This window comes from Microtus ochrogaster, chromosome 4, assembly GCF_000317375.1.
Source record: "Microtus ochrogaster isolate Prairie Vole_2 chromosome 4, MicOch1.0, whole genome shotgun sequence".
In the NCBI taxonomy this organism is placed as follows: Eukaryota; Metazoa; Chordata; class Mammalia; order Rodentia; family Cricetidae; genus Microtus; species Microtus ochrogaster.
Window position 1 is genome coordinate 62,711,392 of NC_022011.1, and position 18,797 is coordinate 62,730,188.

At 45.3% G+C, this 18,797-nt stretch overlaps 1 non-coding gene across 1 annotated transcript; it reads left to right on the plus strand.

The window, feature by feature from the left end:
- The first annotated feature begins 14,443 nt into the window (after window positions 1-14,443).
- On the plus strand, window positions 14,444-14,550 carry LOC113456018. Its single transcript, XR_003376908.1, has one exon. It is a non-coding gene; the product is annotated as a U6 spliceosomal RNA (small nuclear RNA).
- Window positions 14,551-18,797: the final 4,247 nt, after the last annotated feature.

Below are 18,797 nucleotides of genomic sequence, written 5' to 3' on the forward strand. Positions count from 1 at the left end.
CTCCATGGGGTTTCCTGATGATGGAGCTGCCTGGGTGTGGGGAAGGCTCCTGGAGAACTCAGCTGGGAGGACTGCTCGGCTCAGCTTTCCTTTCTAAGTTCATCTTCAGTAGCTTTCCTTGCCATGAAGAGAGACTGCAGATAGGTCTCGTGATCCCTTTTTCAGGCTCTGCCCCCCTCCACTTCCAAACACGTAGTGATTATTTTGAGTAGGTAAGTTCCTTCAAATTTCAACTTCATTTGGAGACAGGAACTGGTGATCGCAGGCTGATTCTTACTGCTGTGGTTTATCTGTCAAAGAACAGAAAACATTTCACAGGAGCTGGGGAACAAGCATCCAGAAACTGGACAGAAGGATGTATAGGCTCCCTCTGGGAGAGCCATCTTTTGGGCAGGAGTCACTGGAGGCTGGGAACTCCCTCCTCCCTTCTCTTTGCTTTCTGTCTCGTTTGTTTGTTTGTTTGTTTGTTTGTTTGTTTGTTTGTTTGTTTTTCGAGACAGGGTTTCTCCGTGGTTTTGGAGCCTGTCCTGGAACTAGCTCTGTAGACCAGGCTGGTCTCGAACTCACAGAGATCCGCCTGCCTCTGCCTCCCGAGTGCTGGGATTAAAGGCGTGCGCCACCATCGCCCGGCTGCTTTCTGTCTCTTTCCGATGACCAGTGATCATGATCCCAAAGGAGCTAAGGCATCTGGGAAAGGGGCAGAACCACGCATTATCACTTTGAGAGTAATTAAAGGTCATGCCCAGAAATTGCCACCAGGAGCTCACAGACTTCTGAATGGAAAAAAAGAGACGGAAAGTGTGGTTTGGGCCTCAAGGTAAAATGATTCCCCTACTATGCTTCCCCTCTTTGTCTTACTATGTAGCCCTGGCTGTCTGAACTCCAGATCTTCCTGTCTTCATTCAGCCGGGACTGCAGGTGTGTGTCACCATGCCGGGCTAGCCTTTTTTTCCCTAAGGCAATGGTTTCCACCCTTCTTTAAACCAGGAATTCCTGTCAATAAAATAAAAATAAAATCAAAGGTGTACTATGTATGTGTGTATAGTGTTATATATCCTACTGTTTCATTTTAAGAGCACTCAGAAATGAAGAAACACTGAGATAAGCTGAGAATGACTCATCATCTCCTCCTTCATTGTACTGGGGCTGTGTGCATGCAACTCTGAGGAGCCCTCATCAAAGCAGCAAGATTACAAAGCAGCAAGGTTACAGCATGTTACTCCTCTGAGTATTATCAGCAATGAATGCAAATGGTCAAAGCTCATGGGAGAGAGACCCAGCTTTTCTTACGCTTCGTTGGCATCCTAAGTAAATGGTGATAGATTAGCAAAAGGAAGCAGAGACTTCTGAAACATCTTGGTGTGGGAGGCCCTTCTGTATATGTGCTGCTTCTATTGATTAATGAATAAAGAAGCTGTTTCGGGCCTGCACAGGGCAGAATAGAGCTAGGCAGGGAAAACTAAACTGAATGCTGGAAGAAAGAAAGCAGTCAAGAGATGCTGTGTAGCCACTGCCTGGAACAGGTGATCTGAAACCTTGCCAGTAAGCCACAGCCATGTGGCGATACACAGATTAATAGAAATGGGCTGGTTTAGGATATAAGAGCTAGCTAGAAATATGCTTAAGCTATCTGTCAAACAGTATTGCAAATAATATAGTTTTGTGTGATTATTTTGGTCGAAGCAGCCGGGAATAGACTGGCAGTCTACTCCTAACAACATCTGATAGACTGTTTGGTTTGAGAACATTGAGATATTTCTATAAACTCAAACTATCCAAATATGTCTCCCTGGATCTTAGGTCACTACCGAGCCATCACCTGCTCTGGAGAGTCACCCACACAGTGTACCAGAGAGCTACCAGAGGCCTGGGACTTCTTTTGGGAGAAAGGGAGGAAGGATGGGAGGAAGGAAGGAAGAATGGGAGGAAGGAAGGAAGGAAAATAGGAAAGAAGGAAACCATGCAGCTTTCACGTGGCCTCTCTGTGCTACCTGCTTCCTCTCAGCATGGTGTCTGGGTTCTAAGGACAAGTGCCCTGAAGACAGGAGTCGTGTAGGGTAGTGTTAGACTGGCCTAGCCTCAGATGCCACGGCACTGCTGCCAAATTCCTGTGGTGAGAAGAGAGGTTCCACAACCATCCCATAAGCTTGAAGAGAATGTAATTGCATCTCGTGACAGTAACAAAAACCTTGAGACTCATTTCTTACTTCCACAGAAGTTTTTAGCAGAGTAAGTGACTATGAAACATCCTCTCTGCTGACAAGTATTGCTAAGATAAAAAAATAATTCCTAACATTCTCCAGTGAATGGAACTCAACCACTTTCTTTTACTTCAGGAATCTAAGTATTTTAGGCAATTAGCCCATGTCACCCCAGTAGAAAGTAGTAGATCAGAACCTGGAGAAACTGGAGTACAAGCACCCATCCACAAAGCCCAAGCTATAACATTTCATTATCTTATTTTATATATTTATAAGGTATCTGAAATGTATTTCTCAAAGTTAATAGCTTACATATATAACATATACAACCTCACACACACACAAAAGTGTTTATACAGTTCACAATATAGAAAAATATCTTTGTCAATAGCTGTTAAGTTAGATGGAGGCTCCTGTAGAGTTTGTCTTTGAAGGAAAGCCTCCGTGGTGACCACTTTGTGAGGTACTATAGCTTTGGTTTGGAGGACCACCCCTGCCCAGATACCAGCAACCCATACATTAGCATATGGATGTTCAGGGTGATGTTACTGGGAGGTGAGCGGGAATTGGAGGCGGACCTAGTTCAAAGTTCTTAGATCCCTGGAGGTATGCCATCCAAGGGGGTTGTGGGGGATCCCTCTTTTTCTCTCTGAGGGCCTCCACTCTACTGCTCACTCCCCTGAGAAGTCTCAGCACAGAGCCACAAGCAGCAGGGCCAATGACCGTGAACTTAAACCTCCAATAAGCTAAAACTACCCTTTTCACTGTAGACGGCAATGTGCTCCAGTGACAGAAAACTGGCTACCTCCATAGTCAGCTTGCCCGGGAGGAGGGAGATTCCTGGAACAAGGGGTCACTGAGTGTAGGGAAGAGGAAGCAGGAAGTAGAGCCCTTCACACACACCCTCCCCCACTACACACCTCCATTGGGGATCAGGAGGAGAGAGACTGCAGACCTTTAAAAGGTTGATTTCTGTGAAAGGATTTACAAGGTAGCCTTGTGCTGGGTGAGCCCCCATGAACTCTCCCTGAAGGTGAAATTGCGGAGAGGGGGAATTACCATGGATTTGCTGTAATTGAATTTCTTGTTATGGCTAGTTTCGAGGCTGTGTTTTATACCAAGACTCAGTTCATGAGGATAGAGACCGACCTGACTTCTGGGTTCTTAAATCACACACTCTAACAAGCAGTTCATGGGCCGGACAAAGTGAGCAAATCCATTAACCGTTTCAATACCAGCCAAAGCATCTTCATCCTTCTCAGCAACTGGTATTAGGACAGCTCCGCTCCAGGAAGAACAAGCCCCCATCAAACATGTGTTCCTGAGTGCCTGTACCTGTACGAGGCACAGACACACACAAGTGAGCTTTAATAGAACTAAATTTGGCCTTGAGAGCCTCTTCACCTTCTTTTGCCCACTCTGGATACCAGGAATAGGAAAGTGAGTGTCAGTCAAATTCCTCAGTCAGGCATGGTGGCACACAACTGTAATCTGAGCATGTGGAAGGCTAAGGCAGAAGTGTGTGTTATTTCAGTACCAGCCTTGGCTACAGAGACCCTATGTGAAAAACATAACAAAGACAAAGAACTCCTCAAATGAACCTATGAAATCAAGGCCAAGTCCTTGAAACTAAACCAGTTCTGTGGCGAGAACCACGTGGATATTCTCTGGGTTTGACAAGGAGCCTTCTGAATTATCTCCGGCTCCGCCCACTACGGGCAGGGGCAGCAACCTTACCTGTTTCATTGAACCCCTCTGGGCTTCCTGTTATTGACTCTTGGTACCTGCCACCACTTACTACAGATTCCTGGTCGGAGGTCTCAGCCCTCAGGGGAAACAACAGCCACAAAACACTAAGTGTTGATTGTTTTCTATAAAATGCTCTGATTCCCTCTATCAAGTTCAGAAAGTTCTGGCTTCACCGTGTGGTTTTGTAGCTTCCTGTCTCTACCACTGTTGTATTCTGAAAGTGACTGTGTTTCTCCTTCGGAAATGAACATGCACGGCGCCGGAGGGGACAGACTTCTGACCCCTTCTCCTATTTTGAAAGTTAGCTACATGCTCATAACCTCAAAGGGACCTTCTCAGTGTGGAAATATGCATTCCATGGTTCAGTTGTTGTCAATCACACTTAAACAGCCCTTTCTGGTCCCTTTGAAGGATGGCGTCTTTGTCTTGTAGGCGCTCACAGTCGGCTGCAGTTCCCAAGTGGGAAATCTGAGGCGTTTGGTGAGGGAACCTCAGGCTGGCTATCAGGCAGCACCGGAAACAGCGGAACTGGTACACAGGGTGGCTCGCTGGGTCAAGGAGCTCAAGTGGGTAAAGGGCTGAGGGTGGTTTCTGGGAAGAATTTCCAGGAGAGAAATAGGAATGCACGGAAGTACTTCTGTATGAGTGGCTGGAGGGGCCAGTCAAGCGCACAGGGCTAAGAGGTGGAGAGAAAGCAGAGCCATTTGGAAGGATTGTTCTGATGTGGTATATGAGAGAGCAGGCTCCTCCTGGGAAAGGCAGAGATGAGAAGTGGTGGCACAGACTGATGGTGTAAGCGCAGGCACTGTGTGCGTCTCCTTGTGTGGCCGTTCTGTGTCCAAGCACTGAGCACAGAGGAAAATGGTTCTCTCCTGCGCTTGGATGACTGCACTGAGATGGCAACTGATTGGAAGAAGACCTAACTAGGTCTCTTTGACTGGTCAGACAAAATGATGAGTCTGGAAAAATCAAGTTTTATTGACTAAGTTTTCTGTCCTGCCTGGTTCCCGCAGTTGTTAAGTCCCAAAGAAATCACACAGAGGTCTACATTAGTTATAAACTGATTGGCTTATTAGCTCAGGCTTCTTATTAACTCTTATAACTTATATTAACCCATTATTCTTGTCTATGTTAGCCACGTGGCTCGCTACCTTATTTGGCGAGGCAGTCACATCTTGCTTCTTCTGTGGCTGGGTCAGGTCTACAGACTAGGACTTCCTTCTTCCTGATCTCATTGACCCGCCTCTACTTCCTGTCCTGCCTATACTTCCTACCTGGCTACTGGCCAATCAGCATTAATTTAAAATATAATTGACAGGATACAGACCATTGTCCCACAGCAAAGTTCCTTCTGGTAGGTTCTGTGAACCAAAAGCTACGAATAGAAGATTCACTCTATGGGCTCTTGACTTGAAAAACCAAGTTGATGAGAATGGAGTGGCTATTACTTCCAAAGGACCACAGGAAGTAGCTGGAAAAGAGAACATTTTAACAACTCTAAGCTGAGCCTGGCAACACACATCTGTTTTAGAAAGGCTGACACAGGAGGATAGCAAGTTCCAGACCAGGCTGGGATGCATAGGGAAACCTGTTGCAGAAGAGAAATAGATGTGGTGGTAGAATCAGAGCCCATAAATAGGAGGTATCAGTGGTCCTAGGTATCTTTCTATATTTTAAAATGACTCCTTTATTTCTCATGATAATTATATGAGATGAGAACCATGAGGCCTCCCTATGGATTTTATCTATGAGGAAACTAAGACCAAGCTGATTCAATGCAAAAAGCTGGCTCCTCAGTCCTCAGCCTCTGGGCAATTCTAGCAAGACAGAGGTGGCCCCTGAAGTCACCTGGCATGTACTGCCTCTCAAATTCGGATGCAGGGTCATTGGGGTTTGCCTTGATCATTTGATCTTATTCAGGTTCGTCACCTTCTGGCCAAATAAGAGGAGAAGCTGGAGGCTTGAGTTCTCCAGTAGGAGACAAGGTTACTAAGAGAAGGATGTTGTAGCCCAGTGGTAGAGCACTTATCTAGCACACACAATCACTAGCTAATCCTAACCCTGGGACCATTGGTTTTACAAATTGACTTCCCTTACAAAGGCACGTGGGTTTTCTCTTCTCCCAAAGTTATTTGCATCTGCTTTAATTTTAGCCACAGAAACATTCATATCACCACATAGAAAATTAACTAACCAAACTAAGCATGTTGGGGGACTGGGGTACACATTGTCTCATGGCTCCACTTTTCCAGCTGGCTGAACCACCCTAGGGGGCAGGATAAGACTGAGTACACCATACTTCCTCCTTTCTGAGCCTTGGTTTCTCTGCTGGCTCAGTAGGTCTCCATCGTTTGGAAATGATGTTCAGAGAATTGTGGGTAATTGTTGGCACCGTGTTCTCATTGGCTACTCATTAGGATTATTTTCTTTTATATGGATTAATGGTTCTAAATTTGTTTTCTTGACTTTTTATTGGTATTTCTTACACTCCTGTCATTTTTCCCCTGGGTGTTTTATGGGCTTTGTATCCATCTTCTTCAAACCTATATTCAAGATTCCCACACACTTTGCAGCACATGCAAAATATCAACTCAAAATGGACTAAAGACTGTAAGACTCTGCAAAGGAGAGTATAAACAAAGGTATAAATCTTCACAACTGTGGATTAGGCAGTGGTGTAGTAAAAATGGTTTTATTTTTTAGATGTGACACCAAAATCAGCAAATAAAAAATGTTGTGCTTTAAAGGGTACTGGTAAGAAAGTAAAAAGGCAACCAACAGAATGGCAGAAAACTTTTTTTGGAAATTATATAAGAATTTTAATTGAGAATAAATAATAAACTATTGCAACTCAGTTACAGAAAAAGACCCAACTCATGAAAAATGGGCAGAGGATATGAATAAAGTCAAAAGGTAAGTGAATGGTCAATAAACACGTGGAAGGATAGTTGATGTGGGTCTGTATGCTGTGAATACCTTTGGTTAATAAAGAAACTGCTTCGAGTGTATAGCAGAGCAGGGCAGAACAGAAATTGGTGAGAAAAACTAAACTGAATGCTGGGAGAAAGAAGGCAGAGTCAGAGAGAAGCCATGTAGCCCTACCGAAGACATATACCAGAGACAGACACTGGAACTTTACCTGGGCTGAGCAGTCAGGAAACAAACAAGTCTCCTACAACAAATTGGAGTGCCAGTGTGGTTGACTAAATCCATGTTAAACCTGAGAAAGCTTGGAAAGGAATTCTAGACACAAAATAACAGAGTTAAGCATGGCTTAATGCCATGGCTCCTTTAAGAAAGGTTTTCCCATTTCAGAGGTATCAGAAAGAAAGCCACATAGTTTTGAAACCATGGCTTTCTGGGCCATGCTGCCAGCACGAGCTCTAACTCTTTTGGGAGATCAGGCTATGGAGCATTTAAATCGGGTTTGTGAACAGACTGCTACAACTTGTTTAATGGCAACGTAGACCTACTGTGTGCCTGAAAATGGGGCTATGAGTGTGGCTCATGCTAAACAGACCTCTGCCCCACCATGTTAAACTGGGCGGAGCCAAAAGGCAAAGCAGCCTTAGTCTTACCAATGAAGCTTAGCTGCTTAACATTTCAAGAAGCAGTCCTGGTCAGAAAAGTATTACAGATATACAATAAAGACAAATTCAGATGGGAAAGGTGTCTAAATGGGTCACAGTGATAGATAAATGTACGTAGGCTTGGGAGAGAAAAGAAAAAGAATATAGACAGTTATAAAAAGAAGTAAATGGTTTTAAGAAAAGGTAAACTTTTTAAAGAGACAGAGTACACAGTCAAAGATTAAAGAAAAACCACATAAAGATGGAAAAATACACAAAGAGTCTGGATAATGTATATTATTGATTTTCTTTTAATTTTTTTGACTGTGAATGAGCTAAGTACAAAGAGACATTTCATTGTATGGGCTGCTAAGCTAAACATTAAAAGTATCGTGACTTTAGAATTTGGGTCTAAGGATTTGTTGCTTTGGACAAGAGGTTCTTTTTTTGTTTCCACAGAAGATGGGAGTCTGTGGATTAATTCCAGACTAGTTTGGTTTGATGGACCAAGATCACCTGGAAGGTCTCCGTGAATACCCCAAAATTACTTTGCTCAATAAACAGCAGGAAGTAGTTTGGAGAGAACTATGCCCAAATTCCCAAGTATTGTTTATAAATGGTTGTTTACATTTAAAAAGGGATAGGCTATAGAGATTTGCATTGGTATGGTTCCTGGTTTATTGATACAGATTTAAGGTCAGTTTTGTATATGTATATTTCTGCTCTTGATTAAGGTATTGTGATTGTGCAGTTCATTTAAAAACGCAATGTACAATTAAATATAGGTTAATAGAGATAATCATCTATAATAGTCAAGCTTGTAGTCATATTAGTTAAGCTTTCTTAATATATAGAGATATATTTCAGTTAGTTAGATATTCTTCAAATCTTTCAGAGACCTTCAGAATATAGTATTTAATGTGTTTTAAGAAGTTAGGACTTTTTTATGACAGTGAGACACATCTTCTCCTGGCAGCACCAATAACTTCAAGAAGAAGATGGGCACTGAAGAGGCTCCCTATGGAGTTTGCTAGCCATTTGGGCAAGAAACTGCTCTTGCCTGGACTGCTTGATGCTGTATGAACTGGACATATGGTACCCACAGAGAAATGACTTCTGAACTTGCATAAAGGTGAGATGGTGGCCCTCCGACTACTCAGAGATCTGCTGATATGGCATTTAAGGTGTTCAATGAAAGAGGCTTTCCCTGTTAGACAAAAATGCCAGTTTCTGTTAGCAGCAGCTCAAGCTACCTAAAGATGAATAACCACAGACTCCACTTGGATTGTGATAATGCTGACCACTGTACAAAAACTGCCCCATGTCTCAGCCACTGCCAGGGCACTGCCAAAACTTTGGATACTGTTAGGTTAACTGCCCTGCTCTACTTCTCCAAAACAAGTCAGTTTTCCCAAGTTCCTCCTCTTTGGAAAAGCTTCTCAGACATCATGGGTCTGGGGACCAAAGGTTTATGCTGCCCAGTGTAGCAGCTGAAGATTTAATGCTGTCCTGTGTGCTAGCCCAAGACTGACAGCCTCTGCCCCCAACAAAGCTATCAGGATCACCATGGAGGATCACAGACTGGCTGTCCAGGTAAGTTGGTAAGCGTCTGTTACCTTAACTGATACAGAGGCCCTTTGGATTATGTAAGAGTTATCCAATAAGAAGGTAGAGCTAATGGTCCAAACAGTGCTTTAATTAATATAGTTTCTGTGTGATTATTTCAGTTCTGGGCAGCTGGGACTAACAAGTGGCCCCCTCCCTACTACTACTACTACTACTACTACTACTACTACTACTACTACTACTACTACTACTACACACACACACACACACACACAAAATGTATATGCGTATATGTGGTATTTATTAAACTGGCTTCCAAGGTAGGTAGGGTCTGACTATTCACACTGGAGAGGACTAGAACGTGATTGCTCAGTTCGTGGGTCTGGATGTCTCAACAGTTCCACTAAAGGCCTGGAGGTTTCCTGGAGAGCTGCTGGTCTTCAGTCTGTGTTGGAAGACTGAAGACACTCTTCTAATAGCCACTGTACAATACCACAGAAACGGGGCAAATGAACTTGCCAGCGAGCATGAGGGTAAGCAGTCAAAAGGGAAGGTTTCTTTCTTCTATGTCCATTGCTTTGGATTTGCACCGGAAGGTGCCACCCACATTTAAGGTAGGTCTTCCTCCTTCAAACCATCTAATCGAGACTTGCCCTCACAGGTGGACCCAGTGCTCACATTTTAGTTGATTCCAGACCCAGTCAAGTGGACAGCCGAGCTCAGCCAATTCATGACCTGATTCTATCCACTGTTTCAAGGCTGAATTGAGAGGCAGGGGAGAGAGGGTAGGGATGGGGAGCACTGAGCTGAAGGGATGTGCACACATGTGTACATGCACACTGTGACCCTTGTCTGCCTTTCCACAATCTGCTAATAAATGTGTTAACCTAAAAGAAGTATCTATGCAGACACTTGTGCATATACACAAACACACACAAATACTGCACAGACTTAAAAACAAAAATGTCTGAAGACATTAACTGCTAAAATCAGAAGAAAAAAATGTCAGACCACAAACCCCAGAGTAGTAGAAACAACATTCTGTTATTCTCTTTTTATTTTTATTTATTTATTTATTGTTTTTTGAGACAGGATCTCTGTAGCTTTGGAGCCTGTCCTGGAACTAGCTCTTGTAGACCAGGCCGGCCTCGAACTCACAGAGATCCTCTTGCCTCTGCCTCCCAAGCGCTGGGATTAAAGACGTGCGCCACCACTGCCCAGCTTCTGTTATTCTCTTAATACAAACTTCAAGATTTCCTGTGGCCCCAATCAGGCTTGACTAGCAGAAAGTTCAACCCATCTTTGTCCAGACTTGAAGGTCCCAGCACCTTGTGTGGCACAGGGCACTGCCAAGCTCCCTTTATTCCTGTCCTAGGGTTTCCCAGAAGAACATACTTGCCCTGCATGGGTATGGCAGCCTGTGGGGTCCTGCCCACCCAGGGGCACTGAGGGAGACAGCCAGCAGCACTCGTGGGACTCAAACCTCCCTTGGCTTGTCATGTGGCCCCTCTGTCTCAGAGACATTTCTTTCTCCTGTCTGTCTCCTCCTCTGCTCCCCCACAAACACAAGGTATGGCTACTCACTTATAAAAGAAGGAGGAAGGAAGAAAGGAACGGTGAGACGGAGGAATACTCCACAGAGCAGGAGGGAACCCAGTAATTTTACCCTCAAACCACAAAGTTACACATACCTGTACTCAGCAGACGATGTGAGCTTGAGTGTGGGTGTTGGGACTGCACACACACAAACACACACACACCGGCCACTGCCTTGGCTGACCTCTTCCCTCTGTCACCTACTTCTGCACTGCCTAGGGCATTTTGTTAAGAATGACACCCAGACTTAGGCCTAAGGCCTCCAGGTAGTGAGCCTGCTGTTTCCCCTAATAGGCCTTTGTCCCCAGGAGGATAGTCAGGCCAGGGAGTATCTGCTAACAGCCTCCTCTCCTGGGTCAGAGGATCGTGTGTGGGACAGGTTTGGTGGTCTAACGGTGGGGTGAGGGAAAGGAAGAGAATATTTGGGGACTGTGGGGAGCCTGGAGAACGGGGGTCAAGAAGAAGCCTGTAGGTGTGGCCCTGGCCTGGACACTCTAAGAAAGTTTGCTGGCTAATGTGTTACCTGTGTCCTGCGACCCACAGGGTTCAGGAGGAAGAGGAGGGGCTAGAGAGAGAGGATTCGGTTCTTAATGTCCACAGCCATCCTTTCTAAACAAGGCCCCATGTCTTCATCCTTCCCGGCACGTCTCACTGTTGTTCTAGCTAAGGGTGGAGACAGGACTCTGTCACGTCAGTTCCTCTGCTCATCTCTCCAAAGTCATCATTTTAATGATGGACATTAAGGAAATGTCTCCCAAATTATGATCCAGGGATCACCCCCTTAGTGCTGTCTAAGGAGTTCATGCGAAGTGCTGATTTCCCAGAATCCCTGGGGTGAGGCTGAAAACCCAGTATCTGACACCAACTGCCCAGCCCAGGCAGTCTGACATGCACTGCCCCTGAAGGACTACAGGAAGCTCGAACCCCTGGTGTATCCTTTGCGTGTCTGCTGCTAGGTGTCTCAGTGTGTTTGCAAGAATGTATCCCTGTGTGTTGGGACCATTTGGAGTCCTGGCCTCCAGCTGCTCTTCCCTGCTAGAGATCTTTACTTTCCTTCTGATTTGAGTCACTGAAAGCTGTGTCAAAGTTGTTGACTAACTCTGCTTCATGAGCACGTGTTTGTTGCCTTGGCCTTGAGGATCAGAGGATAATGTTTTCAACTGTTGGCCCACATGACGGTTGGGTATATAAGCCTCTATGGTGCTTCATACCAGTGACTAGGGGTCCGTGTCTCTGTGCCTCTGTCCGTGTGTGTTTGTGTGTTTCAACCTCCAGCCCCTAGCCCGAAACTCGGGAACTGTATGGTAGCGCATAGAGCGCAGCCAGTTGTGGTGTGCGCTGCACGTGTGTCCATGTTTCTAATGTGTCTGTGTGCATATGGCTGCATGGATGTCAGTGTGCATCTGGACTGTCAATCTATATATGTTCTTGGTGTCAGGCCTCTTCCGGTCCTCTGCTTCGGTGACCTCTGGAAGCTCTGCCTGAGGCAGCTCTCCTAGCTGCTCCCTGCTTGGAGGTCGCAATGAGAATGTCAGCTGACAAACAGTGGTGGGAGGTGGCTCCTAGGCATTAGGCAATAGGCCTAGCCGGAGATCATGAGCTCACTGTCCACCGGCTTCTCCCCCGGGACTGTGTCCTGCAAACACCCAGGCTCAGGCAGCAGTGTTGCTCAGAAAGCTGCCGAAGCAAAGTGAAGAAGATCTCCCATAAGATCAGACTCCTCGCTTCCCATTGGCCTCCTGGGCTCTAGAAAACCAGGTGTCTCACTGTTTGTGGCTTTCCCCTTGCCAAACCCAGAGTGACACCGAAGAGCCAGGCAAGGGCTTCGCCTCCAGTCCAGCTCCTGTGTTCACTAAACCAATATTTGTTTAGTACTGATTGGTGCCAGGCTCCGTGGGCACTCTCGGAGTCGTAATGACACGCTCATGTCAGGGTCGCAAGGAGCAGGAGCTGAACTGAATGCTTGCACGCGTCAAAGCACTTGAGTCCATGACCAATCATGGCAGCAGGAACTGTTATTACACTGGGGGGATATGTGACTTCCCATGGTCCAGGAGGGAGGGAGTGGCGGGGCTGGCATGAAGCCCAGACCCATAGTCCAGGGCCCCAGCCTCACACCTGCTCCATGAGCAAGGCTCGTCATAGGTCACTGCCAATAACCTGCCAAACATTAATTGAGTGACCAAGTGTGGGAGGTAGGATTTGAACCTGCAACTGTGTAATGCCAAGGGCCCACTCAGTTTCTGTTGTGCCGCTGAAATGAGCTGTGCGTAGAAGGAGGGGACGAAAGGCAGCTGTAGATCCTGCTGGCCTCAGGAGAGGCAGGGAGGAACACAGGGAGCTGGGTATCTGCTGTAGGGGTGGCTACAAAGTCCTGTAGACAGTGTGCTTTAAGTGGCAGGATGTTACTGCTTTTCATAGTTCTGGAAGCTGAAAGTATGAGACCAAGAGGTCAGGAGGTAGTTTTTTCTGAGGCCTCCTTGCTGTAAATGGCTGCCTTTATACCCTCTCCCCTCTGTAAGCCTGGCTCCCAAACTTTTCTTATAACACCAGTCATATTGGATCAGATACAACTCCAGTGACCCCCTCTTAACCCCCTCTTTAAAGACTGTCTCCAAGCACAGCCGTCTCCTGCGGTATATGCGTGCCAATAGGACACAGTCCAGCTCCACAGAAAGAGTCCCGTAACTTTGGCGACATGAAGCAACAGGAGAGAAGACACAAGCAATTGGACGTGCGGAATGTTGCAACGGCCAGGGTGGCAAGGGGTGGCAAGTACTGAAGAAGATCTTGCTTTTTCGTGGGAATGACCTTTGCTGCGAATGCTGCTGTGTGGGAGAATCACCGACCCAACGATGCCCAGAATTTAGATATTTATGATAATCTTGTGGCACCCTAGAACATTCAACATTAAGCAAGCAAGCTATCCAGCATAGAACCCCTGTTCCATTATTCAGATAAAGACAAAATGGTTGTCCGCTTCTTGCCTCCAATCTGGTGAGTCCTCGTGGTCCCTCTTATTTGAATCTGGCTCTAGCAACCAGGAAGTAGGATTCCTTCACCAGGACAAGCTGGTGACCTGGTGCTTTTATTCCAAAAATAAGTTTATTTTCCAGTCTGATCCTGCCCAAAAGAACAGGATTTGTGCTAACAAATGTTTTAAGATGGATTACATTCGCTTATGCTGTGGAATATTTGTTTCACGATGCAAAGACGCATTGCATTCTTTTATGTTGTATTTAACATAAAGCTGTAAAGCTGTTACTTTTCCTGCCTAAAACACCTGGCTGGTCTAATAAAGAACTGAACGGCCAAGAGCTAGGCAGGAAAGAGGGATAGGTGGGGCTGCCAAGGCAGCGAGAATAAAAATGTAGGCTCAAGAGAAGAGCAAGGAGCGAGAAAAGGGGAAGGAGAGGAAGATGGTACCCACCAGCCACCCAGCTGCACAGTCAGCCATGGAGTAAGAAGGAAAAATAAATAGAATAAAGAAAAGTAAAAAGCCCAGAGGTGCCAGACAGTGGTGGCACACACCTTTAATCTCCGCTTTTGAAGGCAGAGACAGGTGGATCTCTGTGAGTTTGAGGCCAGCCTGGTCTACCAGGTGAGTTTCAGGACAGTCTCCAAAACTACAAAGAATCCGGGCAGGGAGAAGCCAGAGGCAAAACACAGTTAAAGAGAAACAGGATAATTTAAGTTAAGAAAAGCTGGCTAGAAACAAGCCAAGCCAAGTCCAGGCATTCATTAGTAATAATAAGTCACCACGTGCTCACTTCGACAGCACATATGCTAGAACTGGAATGATACAGAGAAGATTAGCGTGGCCCCTGTGCAAGGATGACATGCGAATTCCTGAAGCATTACATATTTTTCTAGAAAAAAAAAATCCTGAGTGAGGTAACTGTCAGAGATCAACCTCAACAAACATACCTCTTGCCAGGGTGAAGGCTGGGGATCAGAAAAATAAGTAAATAATACAAGGACATGAATAAAATGATAAAACAGAAACACAGGAGAGTACCGGGAGGGAATTCTAGTGACTGCTGAAATCGCCCGTGTTTAATTTCCAATTGCTTAAAATACCCCTTAAGCCAAAAAGATTAAAAAAAAATCCGCATTAATGTATACAAGGAAATGAACATACCAAGTGAAGGTTGAGGGTTATATTCTTAAGTAAACATTTTGTTGCTGGAACAAGACAAGTAATGCTCACACCCTAGACCAAAATGTTCCGTTGGCAAACCACTCCCTGAGTGGAATCTATTATTATCCCCTTAAAGGAGAAGGAACTTGATCCTTAGACTTTTGTTTGGAGTAGAAACATATATACTCCTCTCCTCCTGAAATACAAGGTCTGGATATTCTTGTTGACGCCTTCTGTCAATAACCTTGAGACTGCAGAACTCTCTGGTCTAAATCTAGGTGGGACCTTTGAGGTAGAAACAGACAATAACTTGAAGAAGTAGAGGTAGGTTTCAACTCTCTGACCTTTGGCCAAGGAGGAAATAGGCTCACAATTTTGGGGGCCTTCACAGGTAACCCAGACTCAGGAAGACAAACACGGTATGTATTCACTCATAAGTGGATATTACGTGCAAAGCAAAGGATGACCAGATGGTAATCCACAGCTCCAGAGAAGCTGGAACCTTCATCCGGTAACCGAGGGAACCAGATGAAGAGATCCGCCACCAAGCATTGGACCGAGCTCCAGGAACCCAACTGAAGAGAGGGAGGAGGTAATAAATGAGCAAGGAAGGTCAAGATCATAATGGAGAAATCTATAGACAGCTGAACATGCTCGTGGAAACTCATGAACTCTAGGCCCACAGTTGTGGAGCCTCCAAGGGATCAAACTAGGCCCTCCACATGTGGAAGACAGTGGTGAAGCTTGGACTATCTGAGGGGCCCCTGGTAGTAGGACCAGGATCTAACCCTGATGCATGAGCTAGCTTGTTGGAGCCCATTCCCTATGGTAGGATGCCATGCTCAGCCTTAATGAGGGGGTGGGGGGGCTTGGTCCTGCCCTAACTTAATGTGCCACACTTTGTTGACTCCCTGTGGGAACCCTGACCCTTGGGAAGAGGAGTGGGAGGGAGAACTGTGGTTGGAATGTAAAATAAAGAAAAAAAATTACGTCACCGTGTATGTATTTGGGAGCTGTGTGATGGGCCCCCAAAGAGCAGAAAGAAAAAAAAACCCAAAAACTACAGATTTGAGCCGGGACCTGACCAGTTGAATCTCAGAAGCACTACCATTCACCATCAGCATGGGATCTGCTTGGGCCACCTCCTGGTCTCTGTCTAGACCTTCATAATAATAGTATTTGACCTTCCTCCGCCATGGGTTTTTATAAGAGGCAAATGGAACAGCTTCTGAATTTGGTTTCATTCTATTTACAGCTGAAGTCGGTCTTTGTAAGAAATCCGTAAAGGTTTCTTGTGGGCCCTGTATAACTTTAGTAAATGACTCAATTTTCTTTCCTATTTCTCTAATTCCGTCTCAAGCATTCAAAGCTACTGTGCAGCAGAAATCCAGGACGTGGTCACCATATAAGCTTGCCTTTCTGTAGTAGCATAATCTCTTTCTCCAAGAATTTGATCTTGGGAGATTTTCCTACCTCTAGCTTTACTCCATTATTCAATAATCTTAGCCTCTTCTCTGAACCAGGTACTTTTTTGTAATTGTGGATCAGGTCCTAAAACACCTTTAACCAATTCTATCCTGTCTGTAGGGATAATTCTATTACAAACTGACCATGAGTTTAACATTTGCTTCACAAAAGGTGAATGCATGCCATATGAGACTATTGCATCCTTGAATCACCTGAAATCTAACATTGGAACAGGAGCCCAGTTAGCTGTAACAGAGCCTCTGCCATTTGACAACTCTTGTAAGGTCATTGGATATATTAAGTTGGGTTGTTGGAAAATCTTACACTGTTCCTCTCTATTCTTATAATGCAATGCTGAAACTGGTTCTCCATTAAATTCCTCTCTCTGGATTTGAATATCTCTGTGATCTGTTTTATTAGGTTTTTCTAAGGCCTGTACATTAGCACTCAGATTACCCAACTCTTTTAGTGATCAGACAAAAGTGATAAAGCTTATAATATTTATAATTGACATTACATAAATCCCATCTAAATTAGATACCCTCTCCCTTAATGGTTCCGTTTTCAAGGTGTCTAGCATATTATCATACAGAGATCCAAATCCCTTCATTGTAATGGTTTCTCTTATTTTTAATGTAGGAAAGAAACCCTCTTTTTTAACTAATTCCTCCCTTTAAGAATTCCCCATTGTTTTATCAAATCTCCTGACGATGTTGATGAAGATGTGCGACTGATTGCTGCTGCGTAGAACAGTGGAGGCCTGACTGGATTTCAAGGCAGCGACCTAGTTTGACAGCAGCCTGAGAAGGGGGTTCAGGGAAAACCTACAACCCATGGTCCACGGTGGAGACAGGGGGAAGGGAGCTGTCTGAAAAATGTCTAGGGATTGTTTGGGAAAAGTACAGATGGTGGAGGTGCTGTCTGAAGGCAGAACCAGCCAGTCTAGGGAGGGTGAGTCCTGTGGCATTTGAGGCTCAGAGGCTTCTGGAGTTTGGGTGGCAGCTGGAGACTGTTTCAGATAGGCTACAACAGGAAAATTCCAAATTTGCTCGGAAGCTGGGGGAAAAAGAAAAGAAAGCCTGCTGGATGGGACTGGAGCCGCACGTGTGGCTCAGGCATGTGCTGGTGGCTAGAAAGCCACAGGCAAATGGCTTTTTCGTGAATTTGTACACCAAACATTCTTCACCAAATGTTCACCCTGAAGACCAGAAAAGCAAAGCAGTCAAGCCACTAGAGAGCTCTTAGCTCTATGAAATCTTCAGACTGAAAGCAAGTAAGTTCCTTTTTCCTCCGGCTCTCTATTCCTCTCTTGTGCTGGGATTAAAGGCGTGCACCAACACCGCCTGGCCTCTATGGCTAACTAGTGTGGCTGCTGGGATTAATGTGTGCTACCACTGCCTGGCCTGCATGATTGTCACTAGTGTGGCTGTTTTGTGTTCTGGTCTTCAGGCAAACTTTGTTTATTAAAATACAAATGAAGTGTCACTATAGGAGTGGGCTACCACAGAGACAAATATTGAGCCAGCATCTCGGAAACACATGGCCAGGGCTTGGTGGCCAAAGATAAGCCAGATATGTCCCATTGATTCAAGAAATCCACCGGGAAGCAGGCTTGGTGAGAAATAATACTTATTTGCCGCAGGATTTATCTCTGGAATCAAGGCAAAGCTGAAAACTATGATAGGTGATCAAAGCATCCGAGTCCCAAGTGTGACTCTGGGGAGAGCTTTAAAGTTAGTCCCGGAGATGATCCCTAAAGCTAGTGTGAGCATCTGAGAACTGGGGTGTTACCTCCTGAGACACCACTCTGGAGGGAAAAGTAAACTGCCCTTGCTGTGCAAGTTCTAGCTTGTTTGTTTGTTTTTGTTTTCAGAACATACGAAAGCCAGAAGTCCAGTCGAAGAGAGGGTGGAGGGATTACATGAGCAAGTGGGGTCAAGACCATGACAGGGAAACCCACACAGACAGCTGACCCGAAGTCATGGGAGCTCATGAACTCTAGACCAACAGGTAGAGAGCTGGCATAGGACCGAACTAGGCCCTCTGTATGTGGGAGGCAGTTGTGTGGCTTGGTCTGTTTGTGGGACCCCTGGGAAAAGAACCAGGATCCACCCCTGGTTCATGAGCTGACTTTTGGAGCCCATTCCCTATGGTGGGATGCAGACACGATGCAAGGAGGACAGGCTTGGTCAGCTTAATGTGCCAGGCTTTGTTGACGCCCCATGGGAGGCCTTACCCTTTTTGAGTAGTGAATGGAGGGTGAGTTGGAGGGGAGGTGGTGGGGGGAGCAGGAGAACGAGAGGGTGGGGGAACTGTGGTTGGTATGTAAAATGAATAAGAAAATTTAAATAAAATTTAAAAAGAGCATACACAAGCAAAAAAAAAATCCCATGACTAAATACTTGACTGATGGAACTTTACTCTAAAGTTGCCCAAGCCTTCCTAGATTGTGAATATTTTTTTGTTTTTATTATTTATTTATTTATTGGTTTTTCAAGACAGGATTTC